The sequence below is a fragment of the Cupressus sempervirens genome, chromosome 2, assembly GCF_028749045.1.
Source record: "Cupressus sempervirens isolate cs-2001-9-10 chromosome 2, ASM2874904v1, whole genome shotgun sequence".
NCBI lineage: Eukaryota > Viridiplantae > Streptophyta > Pinopsida > Cupressales > Cupressaceae > Cupressus > Cupressus sempervirens.
The window spans coordinates 735,018,217-735,034,193 of NC_143119.1; the positions used below are offsets into that span (position 1 = coordinate 735,018,217).

A 15,977-nucleotide genomic window follows, 5' to 3' on the forward strand; every position below is an offset into this window, starting at 1 on the left:
AAGAAGAATGAAACAGTATGGGTCTTTGCGAGGAGGTTAAAAGGCTTAATCAGTAAAATGGAGAATAAGCCAGAAAATGGGCTCCAAAAAATATGGTTCATTGAAGGCCTTCACTTGAAGCTGCAAAAAAAGATGAAGATCATGCCACCATCAACATATACTGAAGTAGACAATCGACCATTGAACCTTGAAAGTGAAAAGAAGACAAAGAAGAAGAAGAAGACTAGATCATCCAATTCAGATGACAATGATCCTTCAAGAGAAGATAGCAACGATGATGAAGGTAGCAACAAGAAATTCTACGCTCTTCAGAAGGACATGCTTCAGAAATGGAGTTCAAAAACATGAACAAGGGGACTAAGGGCAATGACCTATGGTGCACGAAGTGCAAGAAAGAAGGCCATACGAAGGGATCATGCCCGAAAGATCAATTTTGTGAGATTTGCCAGATTATGGGATACTCGGTAAAGGAATGCCCTTTCAATTTGAAAACAAGAACACTACAGCAAATGTTTCTGACACAGGAGGCCTCCCTGTTAGGAGGGAATGAGAACAATAGTATGGAAAGTGCTACATCAAGTGGATACAAAAATAATTGGCACGGTCAAAACAATAACAAAAACAATGGAAGCAACAATAATAATGGTGGGAGGAGTCGAATCCAGTATGATGGGAATGGTCAGTCGATAGTCCAATGCCATGCATGCAATCTGTGGGGTCACTTTGCTGGAGAGTGCAAAATGGTGAACATACTAAACTTGTTATGCAGATGGTGTGGACCTGGTGATCATGAAGATGCTAGGTTCAAGATCGATGAAGAAGAGGTTCTGGCAATTATGCAGAAGCAAGCAAAAGTGTACCCCAACCTAGGGAAAGAAAATAAAAGACTAGAGGAAGCATGGGCAGAGATCCAAAAAGCAATGCAGGCAAAAATGGCACACCTAAAGGACATGCCTTGTACCTCCATACAGAACTACGTAGAACATAATATCGTACAATTTTTTTTGCAAAGGTACCAGTCAAGATAAATGATTTGCTTCTTACGATGCCTTAGCTCTGATCCACTCTCACAAATATGGTGCTAGCTTCGAAGATACTAGGAGAACAAGGTAAAGGGAAGAAAATTGTTGCAGGTGGAGAAGACCAAATGTTGCTAGCCCTCACATCCAGATGGCATCCGACAGTCATTGAGATGGGGATCCTCGGACATGTTCTCATAGACACAATAGTAGACAGAGGGTCTGGCATAAATTTCTTACCCAAGGAGACCTAGAAGAAGTTGGGATAGCCAATGTTGTGGCCCACTAAATTTTAGTTTCTCACAGCAGACCAACATAGCATTAAACATCTCGGCGTCCTGATGGCACAGCCAGTGACGATTGGCACATAACAGTTCCTGCTAGACTTCATCATGATTTCATTGAAGAGAAAAGGATATGATGCCATTTTGGGCTGTGGATGGCTTATTCAGGCTAGAGTTAGACATGACTAGAAGAAGAACACCTTGTCACTTGAAAGTAAAGGCCGATGATTTATCATCGATCTACACACTCAAATAGTTGGTGAAGAAGCCCTGTCATCAGATTTTGAAGGCAAAGGTGAAGGTGAAGAGGAAGGGGATGATGAAGGGAAGAAGAGAATGGAACCTAATGAAGAGGGAGTATTGAGACTTGAAGGAGGTTTGAGTGAGGACAATCTAGACTCATTGAACAACCTTTTTCATTAGCAAATAGAGGATTATGAGCTCTTTTCAAGCTTTAATATGTTAAGGGTCAATGAAGGTATGAAAGAAGAAGGAAATGAAGTTCCAAAAGAACACAGAAAAGTCAAAGGAGGAAATGAATGTCTTTAGGAACACAAAAAAATTGAAGGAGGAGTTTCCCATGCAGTTTTGTGTGAGTTTCAGAGTGCTGGTTTGGTCTTAGCATCAACCCCAGGACCCCACAGGGGTGCTGCCCCTTGAACCTACCGAGGGTGTTGCCCCCTACACCCCCTGTCATTGCGGATATTAGTTGTGGGAAGTCTGACCAATTGATAAGACCTGGAGCTACTGCAAGCATAGAGTGTTTGTGCACTAGAGGCACTTGGAGTAGGTGTTGGATGTGAAGCTGTCTTGGTGGATACATGGAGAGCTTGGGAGGAGTTGATCATCTAGTTGAAAGCAGTGTAGTGAAACTTGGCTCAGTGGACCCAGAGTTGGAAGCAAAGAAAGCAGAATAGGTGGCTATCAAGGTCAGCTTGACTAAGGAGACAATATTGTGGCTATAGATGCAATGTGGGTTGGAGACCAATTTGATGCAGGCACAAAACGAATGTGAAAGTGATGTGGCAGATCTATCTTGTTGTAGTTAGTTGTTTGAGTTTTGTTCTGTAGTCATCAGGAGGCAACTTTTTCTTTTTGGGGGGGATGATGTCGTTGGTAGAAATTGTTATGTAGCTGATGGGTTGCTTCGGAAAGGTTCTTGTTATGTAGTCGACGGGTCCCTTTGGGAAGGTTCTTCGGATAGTATTTATACACCCTCTTGGGTCATTGTAAAGCATCTTATCATCATAGGAGCATAATGTACTATTTTGGCATATGCGAATAATAATAAGCTCTACTATTTCCATCTATTGTTTGTGTACATCAATCAATTAATCTATGTAGTAAATAGTTATGCAGTTCTACTGATGTTATTTGTTGAAAGAGAAAAGATTGTAATATATGATAATTTTTGTAATATCAATTATTATTATTTCTATTTTGTATAAAGTTTAAACCCCACAAAAGTGTGGTTAAACCATGTTAAAACCCGCATATCCTTTCAGTCTCGTCCCTCTTTTTGTAGTAAAACAAGACAGAAAATATAATCTCTCAAAGGAAAAGTAACATTCTCTACAAATTTTGATATGCCAAATTTGCACAGATTCCTTTAATATTGATAATGCAAAATGTAAGCAAAACAATTATAAAAGGGCATCTCCATTTTCCTCAACTACCTCTTCAACACTTTCATTTTAAACAAGATCTTACCTTTTGCCCAAAGACTGAGTAAGAGAGTCCCACGTCTTTAGTAAATAATTCTAAAATATATTGGGAGAATTATGGTAGCTAGGAGCTCAATAGCTATACAACTTTGGATAATAAATGCCCCTGTTATTAGTCCATAGCTATTTATGTAGGAAACATGTATGCTTTTCTTCTTCTATTCATTTATGTATTATCTTAAGACATGGCCCTAGATTGGATGTTACAGCCTAGGACTACTTTCATTAACCAAATATTAAATTGATAGTTTCTTCCAAATCATTTTAGAGTGAGTTATATATGTTTTCATCTTACTTGTAGGGTATGCTGTATGAACCCGTGTACCACGTGTGGGCATGCATGTGTTCAGGTTCGCAAGCCTAGGACACTCTGGGTTTGCACAGGGTGTACACAAGCACATCCAAGGTGCACCCAGTGCATACCGGGGCATTACCCCCTATTCATCATGTGCTTTGTTTCATGCCCAAACTACGAGGGAAAAAACACACAAATCTTTTTTTTAATTTTTTTAATTCAAAATTAAAATGCTCTAAGTTCGATAAGGTTGTGATCACAGTTTAAATTAAGGTGCTCTACATTTCATCTTAAGTTTATAATCTTCCGCATGAATGAATCATTAATTTATCATTCATCATTAACTTGGTTAATTATTTTAACAATCAAATTTCTAATTTAAGAGTTTTATCACTTTGGTAATTATATATACTATTTAATACTAACATCTCTAAAATCTAAAAACTTAACTTAAATTTAAACAAAATTTAACTTAAATTAAATACTAAATTCAATTATACATATATCTATATTGAAACTAATTAATATTCCAAAATTAATTAGTATTCTACACTAATATTAACTCAAGCTTTTAATACAAATTCTAAAGAAGAAAATTCATTAATCTTATCATTAAGTCTAAAACTTTAACTTAAATAATTATATATTTTAAAATAAAGCTAAGTTATAAGACATAATAATTACTTAAAATTAAAGCTAACTATAACAAAATTAAACTACAACTAATTATACTACATAACTTATATTTAGACAAAAACATATTTCTTAACCTTCCTAAGCAATTTAGACTAACTAGATATTTTAAGAGCTTAATTTAAAACATACAAACTTACTCTAACTCAACAAGTTAAATCAAAGCCTATCCAACCCATCTTGTAATGGGTGAAGGGCCACCCAAATAGAACGCAAGCCCCAAATTGAAAATAAAAACACAAGCAATCCCACTATGTTTTAAGACCACCACAATGATAATTTAAACAAAGGTGAGCGCTCAACTTCAAAAGGAGAAGGGTACGGTGGTGACATCACACTAAAATGAGATATGATTATGAAAACAAACTCTTACAAACCCCATACTATGAGATGGCGCCTAGGAGTTTAATGCAGGGGTAGATAAGGACTAAGAGTTAATACATTAAGTTATAAAGTTTATTAGGTAAGAAAAGGATATTTATAATGCTTAGGTTTTATTTCTTTAGATGGTAGTAATTATTTTATTTAAACATTTAAAATTAACAAGTTCAAGAGAATATTAATAGAATCTTTTTTGATGCTGTGTGGCAAAAGACAATAAATCTTGCTCCTCATACAAAAGGTAGTGAGCATTTTTGCTCTAAGAATAAATTTTCTCAATTTTTATTTTTTTTGAAATTGATTGATTTACCAAGAGGGGTTATCCTTTTTTTTTTAAAAGTCTAATAGGAGCTATTACAAAATTAAATATTCCAAGAATATGAATGATCCATTTACTATAATGCAAGAATTGTTTTGCTTCCAATAATCCCGAAACTAAACCTACATTCATGACATAAATTTCATTTTTCAACATACAAGGAAACTAAAAATTTTCCTAATTAAATAAAAAATCATTTCCATCCTATTCTTGATGTGCATCCATCTAAATTAAATTTATGATTAAATCACATAATAACCAAATTATACTCAACACCATTTTTATTGGTAAACCTGATTCAAAGGCTCAGCCAGGAAAGAATTAGGAAGAAAACTCAGCTTCATTGCCAAACCAACAAAGTTTTGAGATACAAATTACATAGGATTTCAATCCTAAATTACAACACTTAAAAGAAATTTCCTTCATGACCCTCAACAAGGGTTCCATATCCAATTCAACAACACATTTCTACGAATAGTGGAGGAAACAAATATCTGATTGGGTGACAACCAAACATAACCAATAGACAAGCAAACAAACATAATCATACATGGTTTACACAATAGGATTCACAATGAATCAAAACTAGGGAAAGGTGGATTCTTCCAATAGGAGAAGTCAAGCACAACACCAAACAGATGCCCAATTAGGGCCATATACCAAGAACTTCCGTTCTTCCATTTCAACATAGCATAATCATACAAGGTTTGTGTTGACAGGTAGGGGCCCATAACACCCTACCCTTTCTCCCTCTTCTCATCCTAAGAAGAGACTCTACACTGGTTGGAGTCCAACTAAACAGACCTTTCCCAAAATTGGTCACTTCTGCCCTCTCCAAGGGTAAGTAATACCAAAACACCCATGCAAGAAAAATCTCAAAATTGCAAGCATAAACATGAAAGGAAATCATCCAAAAATAACATGGTTTTCAAAGCTTTCCAACATACCCACAAACATACAAACATTCAAACAACAACAAGGTAGCAGAAGCATGAAACAAGAATGAAATCTGAACAAGGGAGATGACTATTCCTACCTTCACAAAGAGGTGATGGCAAATGAATAAGTTTGAGTAGAGCTTCCCTTTCCTTCCTTCAATCTTCAAGAACTCCTCTCTAAATGTAGAGATTGGGTAACAACCTCTACTAGTCCAAGAAAGGCCTCTAAATAAGCCTCAAACTCAACCACCCAAAAGGATCAATAATTTGTCCCACCTACTAACAATTCTAGAAACTCCTAACACAACCCACACTATGGTTAAACACTAGAAGGAGGTGAGGTAAGGCAACTCATGGTAACCACTTGCAATTTTCGCACAAAGGTAAAATGAGACTTTTTGAGTGATCTCCAAAGTCAACAAAAGGGGCTTAGGGGTTGGAAAAGACCCCCAACCCATACCCATACCCTTTGGGTATAATAATTTCATGATTTAAAGCCTTAGGAATAGGTTTAGAGCCAAACAAAAGCTAGGAAATAAAATAGGACAATTTAACAACTCAAAAATGCAAATTAAGCACTAATCTAGATTAGGGATGACTAAACTCGATTAAGAACCCAATTAGCAATTGACACTAACTTAAACCAACTTGGGTCCAAAGGTTACACAACTAACCCTAATCAGCACACTGAAGAACATAAACAATTTACAAATGTCAAGCGACACTAAAAGAACATAGTTATGAACATTAACATTCACTGAACACAGAAATAAAATACATACATCTCACAGTACAATACTTGAATTATGAACAAAAAGGTTTCCAAAATTAGCACATAGAGATCAGTTATGTTCCTCTGTCGGTTTCCTTGGCTAAAATTATCTACATACTCATTGCACACATCAGTAGTCCCGAAAATCACATGCACATATATACATATTAGAAATTCACATAAATTGAAACATACATCAATCAGGGTTTCTTGCATCCTACTTATATCCTTCATCATAAGGATTCCAAAATTAATGTGTTAATCCTACATTTTACTTAATTCATCAACATACATATACATAAAGCATTAAATGATGAACATCAACTATCTAAAAATAACATCACACAACATGAAATAATATGATATGTTCGAGTATCTGATAATGTCTCGACATCTCGAGTCATGAGTATCAAAATAATAAAGTAACAACAAAGGCTACGAAGGGTCGGGGCAAGGCCTCACACTTTGCTGACTTTGTATATTCATTTGTTCTTGCTTATGTTAAACCATAGTGTGATGGTTAGATTGGTCATTTGTAATTTGTACATAGCCTCCATCAACCTCTGCTGTACCCTATTTTAAATCAAAAAAATCATGGATGGTGGTGAATTATTCCACAAACTGAAAACTGTTCCTTTTTAAACACAATTGCAATGTTGACACACATTAAATTAGTCCTCTTGCATATAGTAATTTTGTAAATATAGATATTAAAAATAATGCAAAAACTGGCCAATTTTTTAATACATGCTTGAAGACAGTTGATAGTGGTTTTCAGTTGTATCCTGTTCTTTTGCAAATGAGTGCATAAAAGGAAAATGGCACTATTTTGGAATCAAATGATGTTGAGTTTGCAACAGTTGCAAATGCAATGGATGATGATTTTCTTCTAAATCCTTTAGATTTTCGATGAAGATAGAGGACAATTACTATTTTCAATTCTCCATTTTCTAATTGTAATGATTTTTATTTGAATCATTAACCTAGACATTTATTATATAACATATGACTTAATATTGAAATTCTGAACTGTTAATGTTATAGCTTCTGTCAGATGATGATTCAATATGATTGATTTAACCAAATGAATATATAGTTTACTGTGTTGTATATATTTGTATCATATATGTATTATAAATTTATATTTGTAATATTTAATATATGATATATACATTATACCTATACTAATTATCTCTTATTACATATTAAACTATATATAGTTCCAACACTATTCTCTATGACATAAGACATAGGCTTGGGGACATTATAAGGAACCCACCTATGTGTGAGATGTTAATTGATTAAATGCTCACCTAGTCATCTCCTCATTGGATGATTAAGTCGAGTGAATTTTTTCTTTGTTCTACTTGTGATTGGGTATTTAACGTATGACTGTTGTGCCATGTTGACCTGAGGTGGCAAAGGGATGTGTGCTGAACCCACGTTGACCGAGCATTGTTGATATCGAAACATTGTGATTGTATCCGCCAAACCTTGTTAGTAATTGGTGTGTCGATTGAATGTAGGGATGCACATAGGGGTCACATCCCCATAGTACTTGTCCCCCCACTTATTATATAATAGACAACAAAAAGGGTTTCTATTGTTATTGGTGAAATAGTAAACTGTGATGTTGGTGGCCTACAAGTATCATTGTGTAGTAGATTGATTTGAAGATTATTATCAGTGGCTTAAAATTCAAAGATACCTATTACCATTATTATATAATAAACATCAAAAGGTGTAAGGTGCAGTTGCATGTGTTATTTGTGTTAAATATTAATCATATTCAATATAAATATTGATTGAAAACATATTTTATGACCATATATATATATATATAGACATATAAATCTAATATGACAACTTGAGAATTTAGTTTTAAATTAAAATAAATTTGATCATTAATTTTCAACATGGTATCAAAGCGGGTCTAAGAGACAATCCTGATCAGATTTATTTATCCAGTGCACTCAAAATTCCTTATCTATCAAAATGGTGAATGGTATGAGACTAAAAGACAAACTCAAGGTGACTCAAGTTTTGCAGCTTGGAAATTGCACATAATGTTGATATTGAAGAAGCATGATTTAAAATATTTTATGGAAAAATCAGATCCACCAACCAAAGGGAGTGACAAATTGAATAAATGGAAAAAAACAACACTAGAGCTATGAAATCACTAGTGGACGAGATGAAGGATCATCTACTTCCCGTTATTACAGAACTAGACACAACACATGAAATGTTCAAAACACTTAGAGAAATGTTTGACATAAACAATACTACCAATATTCTCACATTGAAAGACAAACTCTCCAACATTAAAATGAATAAAGGACAATCCATTGCTTCATATTTTGCAAGGATAACTAAACTAAGGAACTAACTCTCTACAAATTGGTCACATATATGATGACAAAATTAACCATGATAGCATTGAAAGGACTACCATCATCATGGAAGATTATTAGACAGGGAATATAAACTCGATCCAAGCTTCCTAAACTTACTCAACCAAAAAGGTTGATTGCCTACAAGAGGAATGCATGCTAATGTCTCAAGATGATGCTTCTACTGAAGGTGATATTCAAATTCTCACAAACCAAGTTGATAAAAGGAAGAAACCTAAAATAAAAGGGAAAAGGAAACAGATAGATTACTCTAAAATATAGTGTTTTAGATGTGACAACTATGGTCACTCGACATTTTAATGTCCTAATAGACTAAAACATCAAGCATCCTTTGCCAATCACCAATTCGAATATAGATTCAAAAAGATGTCCATTCTAGAGAAACTTCAATTTTCATCACACGTGAAATATTGGATTGAGCGGGAGTTCTCTATTTTCTTACCATTGTCATCAAAATTGCAAAATAAATGTGAAATGTTTTTAAAGTAAATTTGCCTTGGTAACAATTTCTAAGATGGAGTCTCAAAATACCAAATTATTGTAATATATTTTCATATAAATCAAAATTTAAAATCACATTTATTTGTGTATATTTCTATACATACTATAAGAGCTATGTGCCTTGATCTTTTCCTCAAAGAATGTTATTGTAGGAAAAGGTAGAAAAATTCAGAAGGAGCCTGACATTTCATTAGAGGCGACCTTGTAAGAGAGGGTGCATATAGAGGATATGATTCAGTCAACCGTCAATGATCTCGGTCATATTAATTCAGAGGGAGTAAACCATGTTGAGATGGATTCTTCAATGATAAATATATTGTAGTAGTCAAGAGGAGTGTGATTCATGAATATACCCTGTGACCATGTGATTTTAATGGGCCTACCCCTATGTACATCATGAGGAAGTGACAACTTCCAAATGATCATTACTTGTATTGGTAGAAGTTAATGAAAGGTGATGATCTTACAATAACTTAATCTTACGATGTCTATAAAGATCATGATAGATTATACTTTGCATGGTGGATGTTTATAATAAGCATTATGACAATGGGTATGCCCATACCTTGTAAAATTTTTTTGACTACATCATGAATGTTATGCAAATTGATGTTCTAGAAGACTATTACACAGAGCACTTCGTGAATATCATGCGACTTGATGTTCTAGAAAGCCATTACTCATAGTACTTGGTGAATATCTTTCATCTCAACATTTTGGAAGGCCATTACTCAAAGAGTGTTTGGTTAATATCATTGATATTCTAGGAGACTAATGCTCATGATATCAGATGTGATATAAAAAAATTTGAGTAATTTGTGATATTAGATATGATATCAAAACTTTTGAGTAATTGGTGAATATCGAATGTCGATATCCTAGGAGGCCAATGCTCTTGATATCAAATGTGATATCAAATGGTAGAAAACTTCTAATTAGAGATATCCTCTCAATTGAGGTAATTTATGACATTCTTTTGTGTTTGAATCATCTCAGTATCATTCTTCCTAGCTAAGAGGGACTGTTAATGATATAGCTTTCATCGAATGATGATTCAATATGATTGATTTAATTAGATGAATATATAGTTTATTATGTTGTGTGTGTGTGTGTGTGTGTGTGTGTATATATATATATATTTATAATATTTAATAAATGATATATACATTATACCTATAAAAATTAAACTATACATAGTTTCTAGCACTATTCTCTATGACATAAGACATAGGCTTGGGTACATTATAAGGGGCTTGCCTATGTGTGAGATGTTAATTGATTAAATGCTCACCTGATCATCTCCTTGTTGGACAGCTAAGTTGAGTGGATGTTTTCTTTGTTCTACTTGTGATCAAATATTCAATGTACAAATGTCATGCCATCTAGACCTCAGGTGGCCAAGGGATGTGCATTGAACCCACATTGACCGAGCATTGTTGATATTAAAGCATCATGATTGTATCCACCCAACCTTGTTAGTAATTGGTGTGTCAATTGAATGTAGGGATGCACGTAGAGGTCACGTCCCCATAGTACTTGCCTCCCCACTCCTCTCACACACTTATTACATAATAAAGTTCATGCTGGTTACTTCAAGGATATATATACAAAGTAGATCAATAAAAAAGGTTTCGATTATTATCGGTGAAATAGTAGACAACGACATCCATAGCTTAAAAGTATCATTGTGTTGTAAGTCGATTTGCAGATTATTATCGGTGGCTTACAAATCAAAGATACCTATTATCATTATTATATAATAAACATCAAAAGGTGTAAGGTGCAATTATACAAGTGTTGAAGATTAATCATATTCAATATACATGCCGGTTACTTCAAGGATATATATACAAAGCAAATCAAAAAAAAGGGTTTCTATTGTTATCGGTGAAACAATAGACAGTGACATCAGTGGCTTACAAGTATCATTGTTGTTTACCATACAGGGTAAACAATTTATTAATTCATTTAGACAATAGACAAGAACATGTAACACAAAAGTATTCCTTTTATTATTAGCATGTATACAAAAGATACTACAATATTCAATATGATTTATTACATTGATGATTATGATTCTCCTTCTGATCCAAAGTCCATTCCTAATGGTGTACATATACCTTCCCGAAGGGGTGACTCAATTGTCATGCACCTGTTTGGATACAATTCTACCCATCGGCTACAATATAGAATTTCTCGACAACAATTGTGTTGTAGGTCGATTTGTAGATTATTATTGGTAGCTTACAAGTCAAAAATACCTATTACCATTATTATATAATAAACATCAAAAGGTGTAAGGTGCAATTACGCAAGTGTTGAATATTAATCATATTCAATATACATATTGATTGAAAACATATTACATATTGATTGAAAACATATTTTGAGACCATTTATATATATTTACATATAAATCTAATACAAGGACTTAAGGATTTAATTTTAAATTAAAATAAATGTGATCATCAATTTTCAACATGAATTATCGATTGGCATTTAATATTTATCATTGGCATTTGGCAAAGATCAATGATGAAGTACCAAACAATCAAATGATTTAGTTCTACAATTCGAAAGATTTATTTAAATTTTGTCCATTTGTATATAGAGTCAGAGACACATACACACATGCAAACCCAAACCCAAGAAAATTGCCCATACATAGATACTAGGTTCTGATACCATAACCACACTAGCAAGTTAGATTTGAAACAATAATAGGCCTTTACAATGGTTATGAAATTGCTCAACATCATAAATTATCATTAATAAAGAATTATAAGGTTCACCTTTTATCGAAGGTTTATATTGGCTAAATGGGCATTAAACCTTGAACTATAGATTATGAATCAACTTCCAATAAAGCACAATATGTCTAGATTTAGACGCTAAAAAGAAGTCAAAGATTCAAATATGCTATTTTAGCCAAGTAATAGATCTAGCACAACTGAATAACATGAAAAGGCAATAAATGGCACAAGGGAAGTAATCCAATCAGGCTGATATATGATTCTGAATTATACAAAATACCCGTCCCGATCTCCCACTCTTCATTATACATCTAAATGGTAGAAATTATCTAGAACAACTTAAATTGAAGACATTGTACTCATTCCAGTAGTTGTTTACATCAGCCTTGTCTACATATAAACACTTTCCAAGTTGAGCGATAAAATTGACAAGCTCCAAAATGTAAGCAACCGATTTACATCAGGCTAGTTTCAATATAAGCAGCTACTAGATTGAACATAAACAGTAATCAAAGTTGACAAGTTTCAACATCTTAGGTTATCAAACTCTACATTGCAAAAAAAATTACATTGCATAATTCTATTAAGTTGTTTTTCCTAATAAAAAAACATCAATTTGGATGTTGGGTACACGGATGCTTGTGGAAGCTCATGGCTGCCCTCTAGTGCATGCAAGAAGCACAGCCTCGATACCTGGAGCTCTCTGGATGCATATAGAGCATCTGGGTGCCCAAGATGCACTTCTTGCATGCATCAAAGCATCCAATTGCCTAGGATGCACATCTTGCACACATCTATAGGGCAGCAGTGTCTGCATCAAAACGAATTTGCTTATGAATCCAAGAATGATGCTGTGAATCAGTAACTAGGACAAAAGTAAAAGAGAATCTCCAGGTCAACTAGAAACATAAAAGAAAGAAAACTAATTATAAATTGTATAAAATAAAAACAAAATTAAGACCACAAATAATATTTAAAATAAACAAAAATGAGTAGAAAACTAATGTATGAAATAAACAAATTATAATATATATAAAATAAAAAAAACCTAAAGGTATAATGCTATATTATAGATAAATAGATAGAAACAACTAAGGATTCCTTATACATTCGATAGTTAAAAAACTTAGGCCCCAATTCCTTACTTCTCTCCTAATCATCAACCCTAAAGAGAATGGGATTTACTTGTCATAGTGTGACTGACACCAATCTATAGGCAGGCTCCCCAAGGCTCCTAGACTTTGTCTACATCCTACCTTGGGATTCACTAATCATCAACCCTAAAGAGAATGGGATTTACTTGTCATAGTGTGACTAACACCAATCTACAGGCAGGCTCCCCAACACTCCTAGACTTTGTCTGCATCCTACCTTGGGATTCACCTACCTTGCAAGGATTTAATCCACCTTTCCCTAAACAACACTAAGCTATCCTCTTAAGGAACAATAGTGAGTGATTATGGAATAGGCTAGGAGTGCATTAACTTCAAATAGACTATGAATAGTTATTAATATATTATGTATTATGTACAAATAAAATAAAATGTGGCATGCATGCATGCATACACATACATACATACATACATACATACATAGATATACATACACACACACACACACACACACACACACACACACACACACACACACACACACACACACACACACACACACACACACACACACACACACACACACAACATATTTATACATATACATTTTAAAACCAATATTAATGATACAGTAATAAAATCCTGACATAATATTCCACAAATCATTAGTGATGCATATGTTACAGTATACCCCTTGCTATTACTCAGTACTTGATAGCAATTAGACATAATTCAATTTGATTTCTGATTACAGATGATACATATTTGGTTTTGAGTTCTCCTTGATGCCCAATGGAATGACTTAAATGCCCATTAAATCTACTTGGATGCTTACAACTTATGGGAAGAGTTATATCGGTTGCCAATGATTAGATAGTATTCCTAAAGATCCTACCTTTGCATAGAAAATAATTTTAATAGTAATCTTGATTAACCACTTTATAAGCACTATTGTTGGTAATTTCATAACTCCTCAACATATTTATTTTCCATCATTGTTAACTCTCTCTACCTTAACTTCCTTCCTTCCATTCCTGATGCACACTCCATCACTGACTGCATCAATGGCTTAACCAATTGTTGATTATCTTAATCAACTATCAGTAATTTCTTTGTAGCATGCTGCTATAATAGAAGGTTATAATAGTCATTTCAAAAATCTTTGGTAATGCTACTTGTGAGAGTCAGATGTTTCATGTCATCATCTACTAATAACTAGTTGTCATTGGTGTAAGGTTTATATAATTCCCTCTTTTAATTGTTGAATGATAGTGATTGGGCTTATACAAATATGATGATTGTTGTTGCACTAGGTTAAATCAAGGGTCATAACAATTTTCCTCTCCCAAATTTGCTTCTCCACAAGAAATTTCAAGTTTGGATGACTGAAGATTTCTTCTCCTTCCCATGTAGTGTCTTCCTTAGGTAAGCCCTTCTATTTAAATAGGAATTTGAGAATGGTATTATTCCTCAATCTCTTTCACCTCATGCTAAGTAGTAAGAACTTTTCTGGTTCCCAAATCAACTTACCCTTGTCATCAAGTGGACATAACTCTATAGATGGAGAAATTTATTGTCCACGGACTTTCTTAAGTTGAGATGAATGGAAAACATTGGAAATTCTATTGTTCTCAGGCAATTCTAACTCATAGGCTACCTTGCCTATTTTTCTTAGGATCTTGTATGGTCTATAAACTTGGGGCTTTAACTTTTATACTTTATTTGCCTTGATTCAAGTATGCTTATACAATTGTGGCCTTAAAAAATAAAATCTCCAGCATCAAATGTTCTTTCAATGCAATTTTGATCTACATTGGGCATGGTGAAGATTTTCCTGGAGTGTTCATTATATCAAAACTGATTATGGCCAACTTGATGGAATTGATCGATGGGATCCAAATCCCCTACACTTCTAGCTCTGCAAAACCAAAGCGGGTGTTACCTACTCCTGAATAAAACACTTAAGCCTAGGATGCTTATAGAAGATTGGTTAGAATATGAACAAAAGTTTTCCAAATGGCAAGAATTATAGAAAACTTGAAACTTGCAATTTATAAATTAAGAATAATAAATGAATATATGAATGTGATAATGTTTTAAATAAAGAATAATTATAGATTAATGCAACAAATGAATATATTAATTCTTCAAAGGAAAGATATGAAATAATTGCCAGCATATGGATTACAAATTATGAAAAATATAAATACCAATGCTGAAGGGTGATAGAGTCAATATTATAAGCTTAAAACATACAACTTAATAAAATTCTATGCACATTAATTATTAAAAAATTAGTAATCAAGATGTAACAGATCAAATATATGGACACATTTTCAAAATAGTTTAGAATGTATTTTAACTCCTGTGGTTTGAAGACAAACCAGACATAGATTTGGAAACAAGTAAATATTTCACAATATCTATGATGTTCGATTTTAAAATGCTATAATTGATCCAGTCCACTTATCTATCATATAAATTATTTATAAAATTAAAATAATAATTATTAAGGAAAAAACTATATAATATTTTAATTCTAAAGCTTCATGCAAATAAAATAAAATAAATATTTCTTGCTAATCATGTCGAAAATAAAATTGTTCTGGAGACACTCCTTACGAATTATTCATCCAATATAGTTTGACTCTAGAATCGCATATAAACTCATTCAATTCCACAATCCATGGGCTTAGTTCAAAAAATCATTTCTTTACAATGAAAGAATAAAATATATCAAAGTGCATATATATATATATATATATATATATA

The 15,977-nt window shown here is 33.4% G+C and overlaps 1 pseudogene; it reads left to right on the plus strand.

The window, feature by feature from the left end:
- Window positions 1–509: 509 nt before the first annotated feature.
- LOC149575474 (26S proteasome regulatory subunit 4 homolog A pseudogene) overlaps window positions 510–15,977 on the plus strand; it is a 35,673-nt pseudogene continuing 20,205 nt past the window's right edge.